Source organism: Triticum dicoccoides, chromosome 3B (assembly GCF_002162155.2).
Source record: "Triticum dicoccoides isolate Atlit2015 ecotype Zavitan chromosome 3B, WEW_v2.0, whole genome shotgun sequence".
Lineage (NCBI taxonomy): Eukaryota > Viridiplantae > Streptophyta > Magnoliopsida > Poales > Poaceae > Triticum > Triticum dicoccoides.
Window position 1 is genome coordinate 238,578,302 of NC_041385.1, and position 16,673 is coordinate 238,594,974.

The following is a 16,673-nucleotide window of genomic DNA, read 5'->3' on the forward strand; positions in this document are numbered from 1 at the left end:
CCCAACATTCTCTGTTGGTGTGATTCGTAGGTTTTTCGGGAGTGCTGTGAATCTGGCATGATCTGTCTAGAATTTTGTTTAGGCTGGAGGGTCCATCTCTGCTGCCTTTAAATGCCTTTTTTCGTTGACCAGGTCGAGAGCCCCTGAATCCGGCATTTACCACCGTGTTGTCTGGGCTATCCTCATTATTTTGACGCTTGTTTTTATTGCGTTGCGGCTTTCCATTACCGTCCCTGACTTCGGATGTGCCTGGGTCGCTGGTGCCGCTGCGGGCCAACCAACTGTCCTCCCCCGCTCAAAAGCGGGTCATGAGGCTTGTTAGGGCTGCCATTGTCCTCGGTTTTTCCTGGCCGGGGTGTCTGGCGAACCATTCCTCCCGGATACTGTGTTTGAAAGCCGCTAAGGCTTCAGCGTCTAGGCAGTCGACGATTTGGTTCTTCTTAGTGAGAAACCTGTTCCAAAGCTTACGGGATGACTCTCTGCGTTGTTAGATTATATGACTTAAATTGTCTGCGCACTACAAAAAGACACATCCGTGACATTTTGGGTCGAACGATTTTTTTCTGTCATACATATGACACTTCTATGACGATAATTGTGACAAAACCCGGTATCATCATAGATGTAGTGGGATCTATGACAAAAATTCATGACAGAAAATGGGCTTTTCGTCCTGGGCGGGCCGGAGACGCAGCTGCATGACATTCCTTGGGCCGTCCATGATGGAAAAAACCATGGTAGAAGCGAGGGGGAGGAAAATTTTGGGGAGTTGCCGGTTACGGTGGGAGGTCGGGGGCGGAGCGATGCGCGTTTCTCTCGTATAGGTATGCGCGTGTGTGCGAGGCGTTGGCTCTAACTGAAACCGAGCAAGGCGTTGGGCTCTAACTGAACCCGAGCGATTGCACTGCAGGCTACGCATTACTTAACCCAAGCAATCGATCGATGGCTGTTAACTGAACACGATGGAGCGATTCCTTCGCTACTGCTGCTAACTGAAGCCGATCGATTGGATGAATAGTGAGCGTTGTGGGGGGGGGGGTTGGATGAACAGTGAGCGGTGGCGTTGCCTCTGGATGAACAGGACCCCGTGGTGTGGAGGGCTGGATGAACAGTAGACGGTGGAGAGGTGGCCGTGGAGGTCCCCGTGGTGTGGAGGGCTGGATGAACTGCAGACGGTGGAGGGCTGGATGAACAGTAGATGGTGGAGGGGTGGTTGAACAGTAGCCGGTGGAGTAGCGCGCGGTGGAGTCTGGATGAACAGGAGCCCGTGGAGGCTGGAGGAGGTCGACGGTGGAGATGAACAGTATCCTGTGGAGTCCCGTTTTGTGGTACGCCACACCCCTCCCGAAAAACAGGACCACTATTTCGACCGTGGTGCTCCAACTCAAGTCCGTTTCGTCCGTTTTACAGTACGCCACACCCCCTACCCCGATCAACAGGACCCCCGTTTCGATTGTAGGAGGTCCGTTTCCTCCGTTTTGCGGTACGCCACACCCCTCCCGATCAACAGGACCCCCCGTTTCGACCGTAGGAGGTCCGTTTCCTCCGTTTTGCGGTACGCCGCACCCCTCCCGATCAACAGGACCCCCGTTTCGACCGTAGGAGGTCCGTTTCCTCCATTGTACGCTACGCCAGGCCTCGTTTCCATCGCCTGTTCCATCCAAGCCCTCCCAATGAACAGGACCAGCATTCCGTTCCGACCCAGCTGGTTGGCTCCCACGTGTTTTGTTGCCTCTCAATGAACACGACGCATTCTGTTGCCTCCCCATGAACATGACGCATTCTGTTGCCTCCCCATGAACATGGTGATGACGCTGTTTCTCCATTTCGACCCAGCCATGTACACGATCCCTCGCCGTACGTATGCGCGAGTAGGCGTTCGAGACCCCGCCCGTATGTACACATACGTGGCCATATTTTCTTTCTTGCACCCTGGCCGCTGTACGTATGTGTACATGCTACGTGCGCGCCTCTACTAGGACACATGCGCGCCTCTACATCGACCAGTATATATGTATGTCGGGGGTTGGGTGCGACATATGCCAAAGGATGTCTTATCATGGTGGGGGCGAATAGAACGTCGCCGGTGCCTGGAAACGGGATGAGGCGAAGACATGCACGCCGGCGGATCTTACCCAGCTTCAGGACTCTCCGAGGAGATAACACCCCTACTGCTGCTCTGCGGGGTCTCCGCATGATCACTAAGGCAAAGTGAATACAAGGGTGCTCCTAGAGCTGTTTCTAGAGGAAGGAGAAGGCAAGGGTAGCTCTCTCCCTCCGGTGTGTTCTGTCTAATGCTACTAGATGCCAACCCTTTGCATGGGTGCCCTGGGGGTTTATATAGACCTACCCCCAGGGGTACAATGGTAAAACCGGCTGGGCGCGGGTCCCAGCCGTCTGTCTCTCAGGCGCCGTCTTCTCCGCCGACTCCTGGGGCCCGTCGTCTAGTGGGTCCCGCCGACTTGCCTGGTACGAGGGCGTCAGCCCGCGTCTGCCGTGGGCGGGTCTTGCCGGCTGTGGATTACTGTAGCCGTGCTTCTAATGACGCAGGCTTCGTCATGGGGTCATGGCAACAGCGCCGCCGCCGGCCGGGCGATCACTGTTGCCGTTCCCCTGTCATGTCTGGTTAATGGCTGGTGGGACCTGTGGGAGAGGTCGGCTGACTCCCAATGGGCCGACTCCCAATGGGTCCGACTCTCGGCGCTCTCGCCATCTTCAATACTCTCGCTGACTGGTAGGCCCTGCCGTCTCCGGGCCGTACAGACGGGAGGTCGTGGGTGCAGGGCCCCGCCCCAAGGGCTGATGTCAGGGCTGGCATCGCAACAGTGCCGCACCGGGCGGAGATCTCCGCGAGTACGGCGCACTGTGGCCATGCTCGTCTTTAATTACCGGGTGGTTGGGAGTCGCGGGCCGACTCCCCATAGTCGGCTTCTTCGGAGTCGCCTCTGGGACTCGGCCTGGAAGCGAGTCGCCTCGGGGACTCGGCTTATCTTGGAGTCGCCTTCTGGGACTCCGCTTATCTTGGAGTCGCCTTCTGGGACTCGGCTTATCTTGGAGTCGCCTTCTGGGACTCGGCTTATCTTGGAGTCGCCTTCTGGGACTCGGCTTATCTTGGAGTCGCCTTCTGGGACTCGGCTTATCTTGGAGTCGCCTTCTGGGACTCGGCTTATCTTGGAGTCGCCGCAAGTACTTGAGGGGCACAGTCTGCCCTGATGTCTTGAAAGGTTCTGGGACTCGGGTTAGCCTACCCGTGGCCCATTACTCCGACAGTAGTCCCCGAACCTGGTGAGGCTCCGAGGTTGATACGTCGTGCGCCTCAGTAGTTTCATTCTTTAGATGGGGGAAAGCAAGCTTTGATGGCCGCCTTCCTCCAAGCCGATTGGCTGGAGTCGGATCTTCCGAGAGCCGTCATGCTCGAGCCGACTGGCTGGAGTCGGATTCGCCGAGGGCCGTCTTGCTCCTTGAGGTGTTTCGAACGTCGTGGCGGGAACCAGGCGGCGTGCCTGATACGCTTCTCGTGGTCGCCCGCCAGGGCCCCGTCGCGCGGCGCCACGTGGCAGGGGCAGTTTGCCTGCCCATGCGCACGACGGGACAGGCCGTCAGGCGGGGCCCGCCACTACCGCGCCTCGGCACGCGAACAGATCTGCTGCGGCCGGGCGGGCGGTTGGGCTCCCCACGTCGTTACTGCGCGTAGTAACTTCGTGGGTTTAATCGTGGGGGCGTGGGGGCTCGCGCGCCGTTAATCCCCACGACGCCCCATCGGCTTCTCAGCCTCTGAGACTATAAATAGGCGGGGGAAGCAGTACGGCGAAGCGCGCGCTCGTTCTTCCCTGCTTCTCCTGCTTCCTCATTCCTCTCCTTCTTCCTGCCTTCGCCGCACCACGCCGCACCGCTCCTCAGCGATGAGCTCTTCCTCCGCCGCGGCTTCTACCGTCCGCTCCGGTGCGTGGGATGGTTCCCGGGTGGATGACGATGCCGTCGAGCACCTCCACAGGACGCGCCGGCTCCCCGGCGTGCACCTTGTGCGAGCCCGCGCCGCACTGGAGGGGGAGGTAACGCTGGCGCCGGAGGAGGGCGAGCGGGTCATATTCCGCTCGCACCTCATGCGCGGCATGGGCCTGCCGGCGAGCGGCTTCCTTCGCTCGTTCTTGGAGTTCAATGGACTCCAGCCGCACCACCTCACCCCGCACACGGTGGTGCTGCTGGCCGCCTTCGCCACCCTGTGCGAGGTTTTTCTCGGCGTTCTCCCCACCCTTGAGCTGTGGGGAGAGTTCTTCCAGTCGAAGCTCGGCACGCATGTCGCCGGCATACCGGCCCAGTGCGGCGCCTTCATCGCCATGCGCAGGTCGACCGCCGACAACTCCTTCCCCTGCATCGCGCTGATCAAGTCGGTGAAGATGTGGTAGCGTTCGTACTTCTACGTGAAGAACGTCGCCACAGAAGGCGACTGGGTCAACCTGCCGCACTATGAAGCCGGCGCACCTGCTGGGAGGCTTCCCAGCTGGTCGAATCGGGCCAAGACGCTGTCTCCTGCCGGCACCGTTGCCGTCGCCCGACTCCGAGTGCTGATGCAGTCAGAAGGCTTGGTCGGCGCTGACTTGCTAGCCGCCTTCATGGCGCGCCGAGTCCTCCCACTCCAAGGCCGACCTCATCTGATCTGTCAGATGAGCGACCACCGAGACTCGAGGCGGATGAGCACCTGGGAGATGCCCCATGCGGAGGTGGCGAACATGGTGAACCACATCGCAAACTGCGAGCTCCCGGAATACTGGCAATTCGGCAAGGAGCCGTACTCACGTGCCAATCCCCCGCCTGTGGTAAGTCAAATCTTTGTTTCTGTTTTTCTTCATAGCCGAGTCTGACTTCTGATCTTCTTGGTTCTCTGAGTCAGAATCCCCTCATCCAGCCTGCAGCCGGCACCACCGGGCAGCCCCGCGAGTTCGCTCCAGACCGTGCGGAGAGCGACGTCGACGACCCCGACTTGGGGGCGGCGGCGATGGAAGCCGACGCCGAAGGCGGGGAAGGATGAGCGGAAGGCAGACTCCGGCCCTCGGCGACCTTCGCCGACTGGCCGGAGGACGAGGGCGACGGCAAAGTCGTCCCGCGCCGCCAACCGAAAGCCGGCCATCCAAGCGCGAGTTCCTCGGCCAGCTTGGCCGGTCAAGTCGGCGCGAAGAAGCGCCGGGCCGTGCCGAGTTCACTCGGCGGTCGGCCGAAAAAGTTCAAGGGGGCAGCCGCCGCGACCAAGCGGGAGGAGGCGATCGCGAAGGCCAACCGCTTCCGCAAGGAAGTGAAGAAGCCGACGCTGGTCTCTGTGTAACTGCTAACTATCGTTTGTTCTTGTTTCTTTGGACGGATCTTTTCCGAGTCTTTTTCATTCTGTTTTCTGCTTCAGGGCCCCCCTTTCTCTTAAGAGGGTCGTCGTCCCCTCCGTCATGGGGTCTGCCGAGACGTCCGCCAACACCCGGCGGATTGACCCCACCGCCGACCTCCGGGAGGCGACGGAGCGCAACGCGCGGGAGAAGCGCGACGAAGAAGAGGCCGACCGTCTGGAGAAGGCGTAGGCCGAGAAGGCAGCGGCCTCCGCCCAGAAGAAGCTGGAGGAGGCCGAAGCTGCCGCCGCGGCAAAACAGCGGGCCAAGGAGGCCGCGCGCCGCCAGTCGGCGTTGCTTGTCGTCTCGCTGAACTCCGCGCCGCCGCCCCCGGAGTTCACGGGGCAGACTGGAGAAGTCGGCGGGGAGCACTCCATCATGGAGAGGGACGGAGGCGAGGCCTCTGCGTCGGGCACGGCCTCGCCGCCACCGCCGCCTCCACCGCTGAGGACGAGGCGGTGGCGAGGCTGCTTCTTCAAGTCGCCTCCCCAGCGCGCCGCCGTCTTGCGAGGGCGGTCTCGGTGCCACGCCCCTTGGAAGCCGGCGCCGCCAGCTCGGCCATTCCAGATGCCGAGGCATCAAGTGCTGCGCCTACTGGATGGGTGCGAGGAGGCGGCGACAGTCCGTTGAACCGGGTGCTCCTGGATGTGCAGGCGAAGCTGCGAGCTGAAGGAGAGGCCACCCAGGGCTGCACCAGGGCGCATCTGGCGTTGCGAGCGTCTATCCGAGTACGTTTTTCTTTTTTGACTTTGCCTTTTCTCATTCTTCTCTGTGGGGGCGCGCCAACGCACCCACTGGGTGTAGTCCTCGAGTTTCGGGCCGGCTGCTGCGCAGGCGGCCCAGAACTCAATCTGGCGAGTTCCTCATTTTCCGCGGCTGGAGAAGCGGACTGCCGATTTGTCGGAGAGCCGGAGTAAGTTCTTCTTCTTTTCCGCGGGGGCGCGCTGGCGCACCCGCGGGCTGTAGTCCACGAGATTCGGGCCGACTGCTGAGCAGTCGGGCCGGATCTTCCCGGCGACCTTTGCTGCTAACGACTTAACGTCTTTTCTCTTTGTTTTTCAAAGGCCAATGCCGCTCTTCAGGAACAGTTGGGCGAAGTCAGCACGGCCCTTCGTGCCAAGGAGGAGGAGTGCGGCAAGCTCGCCAAAGAGCGCGACTTGCTGGCCGAGCAGTTGGCGGAGCAGAGGGAGCTGCTGAAGGCGGCTCGGGACGAGGCGGGGAAGAAAGAGACCGCACTCCTGGCCGAGTTCGAGATGGAGCGCTCCTCCTGGACCGACAAGGAGGCGATGCTGACTTCCAGCTTCCACGAGATCAAGGACATTGTCGATGGTGAGTTTCTTTTCTTTCTTTCCTCGAGCTGCCGACTGCGAGTCAGGCCGTCTACTGATTTTCTTTTTGCTTTTTTCTGTTTTGGGGCAGACTTCTTCCCTGGCCACTCGCAAGCGGTCAATCGAGCCATCGAGGCTGATCGCGAGGTGCGGAGGGCGAATGGCGAGGAGATCGCCGCCAACGCCCCCCTGACCGTCGACGATCAGCTCCTGAGCATCGAGACCCGTCTGCGGCCGGCCCATCAGCTGCTGCACCGGCTTCAACGTGCCGGGGCCCAGGCGTTCTCTGCCCTGTGGCCAGGCACGCTAGCTCTGCGCACCGCCAGTCGAACTGCCGACTGGCTGGAGGTCACGGCCGGTCATCTTGAGGCTTGGAAGGGTTCCTCGGCCCGGGCTGGAGCGCGCCGGGCCTTGGAATTCGTCAAGGCTTGGTATCCAGGGCTGGACCTGGACTGGCTGGCCGCGTTGCGGTCAGAGGCCCAGGCAGAACTGGCGGCTGTGGAAGACGCCCACATCGAGCGCGCGGCGGCGACTGCCGACTACACCGACACCAGCGTCTTCGTTCCCGAGCGGGCCGCGAACGGTGACGAGGTGCCTCCGGAATGGTTCGGGATGAACCCCGACTATGACGAGGACTCGGCGGAGGTGATCGGCTCCAGCACCAAGGAGGAAGACGAGGCGGGGGACGAAGACGAGACGGAGGCGCCAGAAGACGGAGCGGACGACCAGCCTCAGCTCGATCGTGCCTCTAGCAACGAGCCGCGTCCAACCAGGCCGGCTGCCGCCGGAGACAATCAAGCCGAGACTGCCAAGCCGGCCGCTCCAGCGCCTGACACCGCCGTCTCCGCCGACCCGCCGAACCCGTCTGCTGCTCCTTAGGCTGCCGTCTTGTCCTTACTTTATCTGTTTTTCATAGTCTTTGAAGAACTTGTTAATTTGCACAATTCCACCCGCGGGGTGTATTTTGAACTCGGCCAGAGGCCTTTGCTTATGTAAATATCTATCTGCCTTCTATCTTTCCTTGCATATTGCTCTTTTTGCCTTTTTCCTTTGCCGCCTTTCCATAGTCGCTGCTTTGCCAGACGGACAGTCGCTCCGCGGACTGCCGCAAGTCAAATGCTTGGCTACTTTAGGGAAGGCAAGTACTTCCCCTTTTTAGAGTTTTTTAACAAGTGGGATAGAAGGCGGTGAGCCGATTATTCGAGAGTCGGCTCTGCAGAGGGAGGCTGGGAGCCGGCTTGGGCTATGCATACGCTTTGAGTCCTTAGCCGTTTTTTCGTGTGTGTGCTCGTTCTTGCTTATTCTCTGCCTAACAACAGTCGCTCTGCGAGCTGCGGCTTTCGACAGGAGATGGCTTAAGCACAGCACACTACGTGTCCGACTGCAGGAAGCATTTCATAGCGCAAGATGGCCAGTCCCCGGGCCGACTAGTCGAACCCGGTGCCAAGCGGCATGACAAAAGAGTAGCACACTCGGAGGCATAATTCTTATCATACAGATAACAAAAAGGGGAGTCCCCGAGCTCCTCTAGGGGGCCCAAAGTCTCGGTACTTTAACACAAAGGATAGCATGGTACATACTGCATTAACTGTAAAATCTTCGGAGAAGATTTGCGTTCCATGGCCGTTCTGACTTCTTGCCGGAGTCGTCCCTCTTGCGTGCTCGAGGCTTCTGAGCGTCGATTAGGTAGTAGGAGCCGTTGCCCAGCACTTTGCTGATGATGAAGGGGCCTTCCCAAGGCGCCGACAACTTGTGTTGGCCGGCTGTTCGCTGAATCAGCTGGAGCACAAGGTCGCCCTCTTGAAACAATCTCGGCCGGACCTTTCGGTTGTAGTATCGGCGCAGACTCTGCTGGTAGATGCCGGACCGGCTGAGTGCCAACAGCCGGCCCTCTTCCAGCAGGTCGACGCCGTCTTGACGTGCTTCTTTAGCTTCCTCTTTGGTGTACATGGTGACTCGTGGAGAGTCGAACTCTATGTCCGTCGGGATGACGGCTTCGACACCGTAGACAACGAAGAAAGGCGTGAAGCCGGTTGCCTTGTTTGGAGTCATGCGCAGACTCCAGAGGACGGCTGGCAGCTCCTCAATCCAATAGCCGTCCAAACGCTCGAGTGGTTCGACCAGTCGAGGCTTGATGCCAGACAGGATAAGGCCGTTTGCTCGCTCCACCTGGCCGTTTCACTACTAGGGAAAAGGCTAGCAGCAGCGCGGGTTTTAGATATATCAGTAGCACGGGTACCCGCGCTACTAATAAGGCGCTACAGCTAAATCATAGCAGTAGCGCGTGCGCACCCGCGCTACTGCTACACAAGTGTAGCAGCAGCGCAGTTAGAGGAAGCTCGCTACCGCTAGTAGCGCTAGCGCTCTTTGGCTGGACGCGCTACTGCTATTGAGGCGCTGCTGCTAACTTTTATACACTCGCTACTGCTAATTTAAGTAGTTTTTTTGGCATATTTGTTTTGTATTTGAACCGGCTTTGTAGAAGAATCTTTAGCACATAGAAATGTCATCATTATACAGATACAAATGCCTGCGAGACCACAAATGTAATCATAGCATGTACATACAAATAGTCTCATCATAATCATCATCCAACACAAAGTGATATCTTGTCATCATCTCGAAAATAGCAATACATGAGAGTCTCGAATACTTGCAACTACAATAACGTCATCCATCTAAACAAAGGTATACGCAAGAAGTGAGAGCGGAACTATGCAGTACATGAGGTGGCGGTTACGAGTCCTCTCTCGCGCTAGCGTGAACCTCAAGTAACTAGCTTCTCCTTCTTGTCTGCTTTTGAAGACTTTATGGCTGGCGCCCGTGAACCCATTCACTTGCGCCTAACACTCATGCCACTCGTTGTACACCCCCAGAACCTTCCCTTTGTACACGACATAGCATTTCTATCTCGCCATCAAGAAATAGGTACCTGTTAGAGATGCATGTTCATGAAGAGGATGTACAATCATATATGTGCAACAAAATATACTAGAGCAACACCAAAAAAGAAAGGTTAGCAACTAAATGCAACATATACAGTACGCGAATTAATTAACTAGAGGTACGCAGGTCATTGTACGCAAACTAACAAAGTAGCGTTACGCAAGTTCGGCAGGGACCGTGGACATCACAAAGTTTCATCGCTACAAAAAGTATACAAGTTCAACCGACAGATATCATCATCATTGGCATCATAAATCACTAGAAGTTCCATCCTTCCATATCATCGACGACGAACCCTAGCTTCTTGAACGGCGTGAGGTCTAGACGTTGCATGCCTATGCGAGTTCGGACGTCAGTTCGCGATATAGGGCCGTGGTGGAACATCCCCTTCTCATCGACGACTTCTTTCATGATGATTGTCGCAATGTCGCTTTGGATGCGAAAGAAGTCATCTCTAAGTTTATAATTCGCTTCTCCATGAGATTCTAGCCACTTGTGGATATGATCATCATTTCTGCTGTTAATGCGAAGCTTTTGGTGATCCGTGTTGAACTGAATCATGAGATGGACGATGTAGAATCCATCCTTCTTGCTTGGTTTTGGGACATGGATGCAGGAGAAGTTAGTTTTATGCGCGAAACCCATCTTCTTGTTCCTTTGTTTCTTGATATGCACGTGGCCACCTCTAAAGCTGAAGCCTTGGAGAGCATCATCTAGAATATTCATTATGTGGGTGTAGTCCTTTTTCTCGTAGTCTCTGGAAGGGTCAAAATACACGGCGTGTGATACTTGCGGGTAAAGAACGATAAGGACGGCGCGCCCGTTGCTGCGGGGAAAAGACACCTAAAATTATTCCCCATATGAGAGAGAAGGAATGATTGAAATGTACGAAAGGGTTGTCCGGAACTGACTTACTTTGGATGATAAGGCACGAGGACAATTTCCCGGTCCTTATTCTGTACCATGAACTTTTGGAGGTACTCCCTAGCAGTTTCACGCTCAAAGTCGCTGAGACTCAAGAAAGACTCGTGCATGTAGTACGGATCCGCCACACAGATTTGCGAGACTTCTTCACTCTTCATGACGGAGCTCATATGTAGCGCGAAAAGGCGGACGATAGTAAAATCAAGCCGCCTTGTTAGAAACATCTCAAAGATATGGTCAAACCGCAGGAAGAACACCTCCGCGGGCCGTGTGTCGACGTAGCACTTCCCCTCAGGCACACGAGCCGCGTATGTCGGATATCCTGGATCCTTTGAGGCTAGTAGGCTTTTCTCAGTCGACAGCACATGGTCGTGCAGTCTCCTGAGATCCCCTGATAGTGCCTCTAGCGGTTTCGGCGGTAGCATCGGCTCGCCCGTGAGATGGAACATGACCGCACCTTTCACGGGTACACACTCTTCAGAATGCATCGTCTGGCTGCTGTGTGCTCTGGCTTGTTTGGAGGCACTTACCTTCCTCGATCTCTTCCTCTCCTTTTTCTTGGGCACACCTTCCAGACCCTTCCTTAACCCCTGCCCAAGTGTTCCCGGGCTAAGTACTGTATGACCCTCGCACCCGGCTAGTTGAGCCTGTGTTGAGGCGGCATCTTCAGGCGTGTCCTGTGAGGATTTCATGAAAAGAGACTTTTTGCAATCCATGGTACGACCCTGCCCGGGCATATCATCCATATCCTCATTAGCAAGCTGATAGCGCGATTCATCATATGGTTGACTCATCATATCTATGTCACAGTCATACGCGTTTGTATTTAGGTAATCCATTGGGTCGACCTCTGTCTCATCATCCATTCTCTGTTCTACAGGAGAAATTACATCAGCCAGTACTATTGCACCCCCTTCATCATGTCGTCCGCCGCTCTCACCAGTCACTACAGGAGCTGGTAATTGCGTAGGGGGGTGGTGGTCTCCGCACATGCTTGTTGATGTGTGGTAGTTATTGGTGTGCTCCCGGCCGGCTCCAGACGAATAAGATTCTTCGGCCATAGCAGCACCCAACCCTTGCAGCTTCCAATCCGCAGCGGGGTCTCGTCGTCCGCTCCCACATGCTGTACTGGAGGAGGCAAATCCTCGTGCCCTGATTTCACACTGGTCAAGCTAACCCTAAAGTGCCCAGCGGGGATCGGCTGGTTGTGGAACGTGCGTTGAGAGGGGTCCATTATCATCCCCTTTCCCACGTCCACCTTCTGGCCTTTGATCAAGTAGATTATGGTGCACGGGGTTTCTTTCGCCTGCAAACACATATGTCTGTGGCGTAAAACAACCGAAAGGCAACAAAAATGGAATATTATCTATATATATATATTGGTGCGACATGTAATTACCGTGACGGCGTCGAGCTCACCCAAAGACGAAGGCCCACCTAGCGCGCCTGAGACTGAGGACGGGCTGCTATGTGCGGGAGCGGCTGCGAGAGGAGGCCCGGTTGCTTGAGCAAGTGATGGTGCGATGGTGTTGTTGTTCATGGAGTTGCTCGCGACGAAACTGGGCATCGGGAAATCATGTACCGTCTTGTCTGGATTTTCCTTCGCCTAGTTGATGATAACTGGAACCAAGTTAGTAGCGAAATCATTTCTGCAGGTAGTTATAGCTGCATTGACTACCTGCTGTAGCAACTCATATTTGTCCTCGGCTACTTTTTTCGCATCCTCAGCTGCTTTTTTCTTGACGCAAGCTTCACCTTTGCGTCGATGTCCGCCTGACTAAACTTCTTTTTCTGCTTCTTGGCCTCCGGACCGTCATTGTAAAACACCTTCCACGTGGCGCCGTCTCCAGCGCCGTGCACACGACCATATTGCGGCCGCTGGTCCAACGGGAGTCCCTTAAGTTCGTTCAAGGCCCGGTTGAGAGGGGTGTCCCACTTGGGCCTCATCGGAGAAGTAGGGCTTTCGGCTGCAAGCCGGTGTTGCTTCTCCAGTAGTCTAATCAATTTCCTCGTGATCTTGTCCGTGTAAAAACCTTTTTTCTCCTTGTCCCACTTGTAGCGGGCCCTGATGAAGTCATGCTCCAAGGGGTTGGTGAACTTCACGAAGGGGTCTGGGAGACCTGCGGCTTCACGTTCCGCGTCCTCCTTATCCCATATGGGCCTTTTACCGAGGTAGCCACGGCTTCCGAGGCGACGCTTCCCCGTGTTCCGGAGCTGAAGGCTTTTGAATTTCGCAGCCTTAGTGCCGGTGTACTAAAGTAGGGGTACCTTAGTACCCCGAACTTGTGCACGGGCAGTCGCAGCGCCCCACGGCATGGCTTGCCGGGCACCCGCCAAGACCCTCCGTCATTTCCTATTACTGCCATTCAAGAACAAAGTATCAACTGAGAAGACCAAGATCCCGACAAGAGAGGCTTGCCGGGGAGGACAAAGGCCCCGGCAAGAGGAGCTTGTCGGGAAGGCCAACCAAGGCCCTTCCAGAAGACTTGCCGCGACGCCCCGCGCGTCCCGGCAAGGCCCGACGACCGGCAAGCTTGCCGGTGCAACGAGAGAAGGGCCGGGGCAAGGCGCTTGCCGCGGCAAGGCTTCCACCCTGGACCCAAACTCCAGCGCGTCCAGCAACGTGTCACCCCAGGGCCATCCCAGGAGCACGTGGCGAGGCGCTGCACAGCCATGCGGAGTGAGGTGGCAAGCGGAGCTGACAAGGAGGCCATCGTGGCAACCGGTGGCTCACCTAACGGTCGTTTCTTTGCACTATTGGGGCGACCGGACGGGCATTAAATGCCCTTGTCCCCTGCCGTCAGAGTTAGGTAGGGGACACTGTTGGACACTGTTGTACCAACCTGCGTTTTTACTCTTTTACCCCCTCTTCCTACGCTACCACCTGTGGGTGCCCCCTTCAGACTATAAAAGGGAGGCCCATGCGCACGTAGAAGGGGTTCGGCGGCTCGGAACTTTCCCACACTAGGGTTCCGCCGTTCGTAGATCCAACACCACCATACGCTCGCGCTCTCGAGCAAGAACGAATACAAACACAAAGCAGCAGTAGGGGTTTTATCTCTCCGAAGAGCCCCGAAGCTGGGTAAAAATCGCCCGTCTCCCCCGCGTGCCCGACCTCAATCCGCTCTGCGCATGCCCTCCGCTCCCTTGCCAGACTAGAAAGGGGCCCCCTGCCCCATAGGTGCTCATGGCCACAGAGAGACGCCCCGACATCTTTGGCGCGCCGGGTAGGGGCAGCGTCGAGGTCGTGAGCATCTGATCCGGTCTCCGCGCGCACTACATCAACATCTTCATCAACATGCCACCGAAGAAGAAGGCTTCGGAGGTGGCCGCTCCGTCTACATCGATTCTACCACCACCGCCGGAGCAAACGGGCGGTGGAGTGGACGTCGGCGGAGGAGCGGGCGCCGACGGTGGGACTCACGTCGTCACCAGGTCCAAAAACAAGGCCCCGCAAGCGTCGGCGACCGTGCAGACACCACACCCTTCCCAGGAGGTGCAAGGTCAACAACGCCCCGGTGCTCCTAGCACCGTGCTCGCATTGGAAGAAGGCCAAGCTGGTGGGTCGCGGGACGTTCGAAACCAGCATGCATGCCAGCATGCTGGCGCAAGTGAGGTACGGTCGCCCGGACGGGGTGTTGCTCCTCCCAATCCAGTTGGGAGTCCGAGCACATCCCGCTCCTCGCGCCGCTCCTCGCCACCACCACCTAAGACCGCAGAGGAAGCGCTGGCCCGAGCCCAGCTGCTTCTAGATTACCCTCAGGCGCCACACAAGATCGACGACTGGAGGATGACCATTTATATCCTCATCTGCTTCGCCAACGGCGACAAGCCCCGGCAACCGAGCGCGTCGAAGCCCCGGCAAGGCGCCCAGGCGCGAGCCGACGCCGACAAGACCGCTGGGGGTGCCACCTCCGTGCACTCCCAGCCCCGAAGGCCAAGATCGCCGACTCGCCGATCCAACCCCGACACCGACTCCACCGCGTCGTCGGACCCGCGAACCCACCGCGGTCAACGCCACGTTCTCCAAGAACGACGGCACGAAGATGCTCGCACTCGCATCGAGCGCAGAAGGGAAGCGCGACGTCAATCTGACCAGCGCGCTGGGCCCACTGTCGATATGCATACGCCAGGGGAACCAGGCGACTTGCCGTATGTGGCAGGTTGCCCTGCGTTCACCCGTGAGCTGCGGCAAGTGCAGTGGCCCAGTACCAAGAACTTCAAGCCCGACGTGCCCGAGAAGTATGATGGCAGGATACATCCGTCGGAGTTCCTCAGCATCTACACCATCGCGGTGCAGGCTGCCGGAGGACGCGACGAGAAGATCCTCGCCAACTACTTCCCGCTGGTGCTCAAGCCCAACGTCAGATCTTGGCTCATACACTTGCCGGACGGCTCCATCTCTTCATGGGCGGACCTGTGTCACCAGTTTGTCGGCGCCTTCACAGGCGGCCATAAACCCCATGGCCAGGAGAGCGATCTGCATCTGCTCGTCCAGAAGGAGGGAGAGCCCCTGCGCAAGTACATACAGAGATTCAGCCAGGTGCAGCGCAACATCCCAGACGTCCACCCTGCCGTGGTTATCAGCGCGTTCCACAAGAACGTGCGTAACCGCAGGATGAGGGAGGAGATGGTGATGTGCAAAATCAGAGATGTCAGCGAGCTTTATGCTCTGGCCGACAAGTGTGCACGGGCTGAGGAGGGGAGGAAAATCCCCGGAGAGACTGCAGGAGCAGAAGGATCTGACAGTGAGGATGCCGCCCCGGCAAGGAAGAACCGGAGGCGGAACAACAGGAAGAGAAAGGCTAAGGATGTGCTAGCTGTCGAGCATTCCGGCAACGGAGGCGGCTCCGACAAGGCCAAAGCTGATGACTCCGGCAAGGCTGTGGTAGCCGCCGACAAGCAGGATGGCTCCCGCAAGCGGTATTGCAAGATCCACCGCACCAAGGGCCATGATCTCCAATCCTGCAAGAAAGTTGAGCAGATGGCGGAGCTACAGAAAGCTGAGTACGAGCGCCGCAACAAGGAGGGTGCCCAAGGAGGTGGCGGAGGATCCGGCAAGAAGCTTCCCGCCCGGGGAGGGCACCGCGGCAAGGCCAAGCCGCGGCAAGGAGACAGGCCTCCCCGTGGCCGCGACAAGGACGAAGATGAAGATGAGGATGATGACATGGAGGAAGATGAGACTGATGACCAAGAGTTTCAGAAGGCAACGAAAGTGTTGTGCGTCGACGGCGGTGCCTCTCTGCACAACTCGCACCGCCAACTCAAGCAGTGGGTGCGGGAAGTGAACGGAGCGGAACCGTCCGTCGAGTCGCGCAAGCCTCTGAAGTGGTCCAGCACGCCCATCGTCTTTGATGTTGAGGATCACCCTGATCGCATCACTGTGGTCGGGTGCTTGACAATGTTGGTCTCACCAACAATCCGCAACCTCAAGGTCACGAAGATGTTGGTTGACGGTGGGGCCGGCCTGAACCTGATTTCCTCCGCAGTGCTTAAGAAGCTCCAGATCCCCGACAGCGAGCTCGAAGAAACTGGTACCTTTTAAGGGATAAATCCGGGAAGGAGCAAGCCGAAGGGGAAGGTCACATTGCTAGTGACGTTTGGCAGCGAGCTGAACTTCAGGACAGAGAGGGTCACGTTTGATGTTGCTGATTTCCCATTACCCTACAATGGGATACTAGGCCGTCAAGCGCTCGCCAAGTTCATGGCAGCCTCTCACTACGCCTACAATGTGCTCAAGGTGCCTGGTCCGATAAGTGTCATTTCTGTCCAAGGTGACAAGAAGGACGCACTTATCTGCACCGACAAGATCTACCGGGAAGCAGCAGCCGCAGTTGAGCGCAAGCCACTTGCCGATGAAGCTCCCCGGAGGAAGAAGAATGCCCAGCCCGGCAAAAGCAGCTCTGATGCCCACTCCGGCAAGCGCGCCTCTCCGGAGTACTGCGCTGCCGTCGAGGACGCACCATCGAGCTCCACCGGCAAGTGCAAAAAGGCAAAAGCAGTTTCACCAAAGACTAAGTCCGGCAGCAATAGCTCTGGTGCCTACTCCGGCAAGCACACCTCTCCGGAGTGCAGCGCTGCCGTCGAGGACGTGCCATCGAGC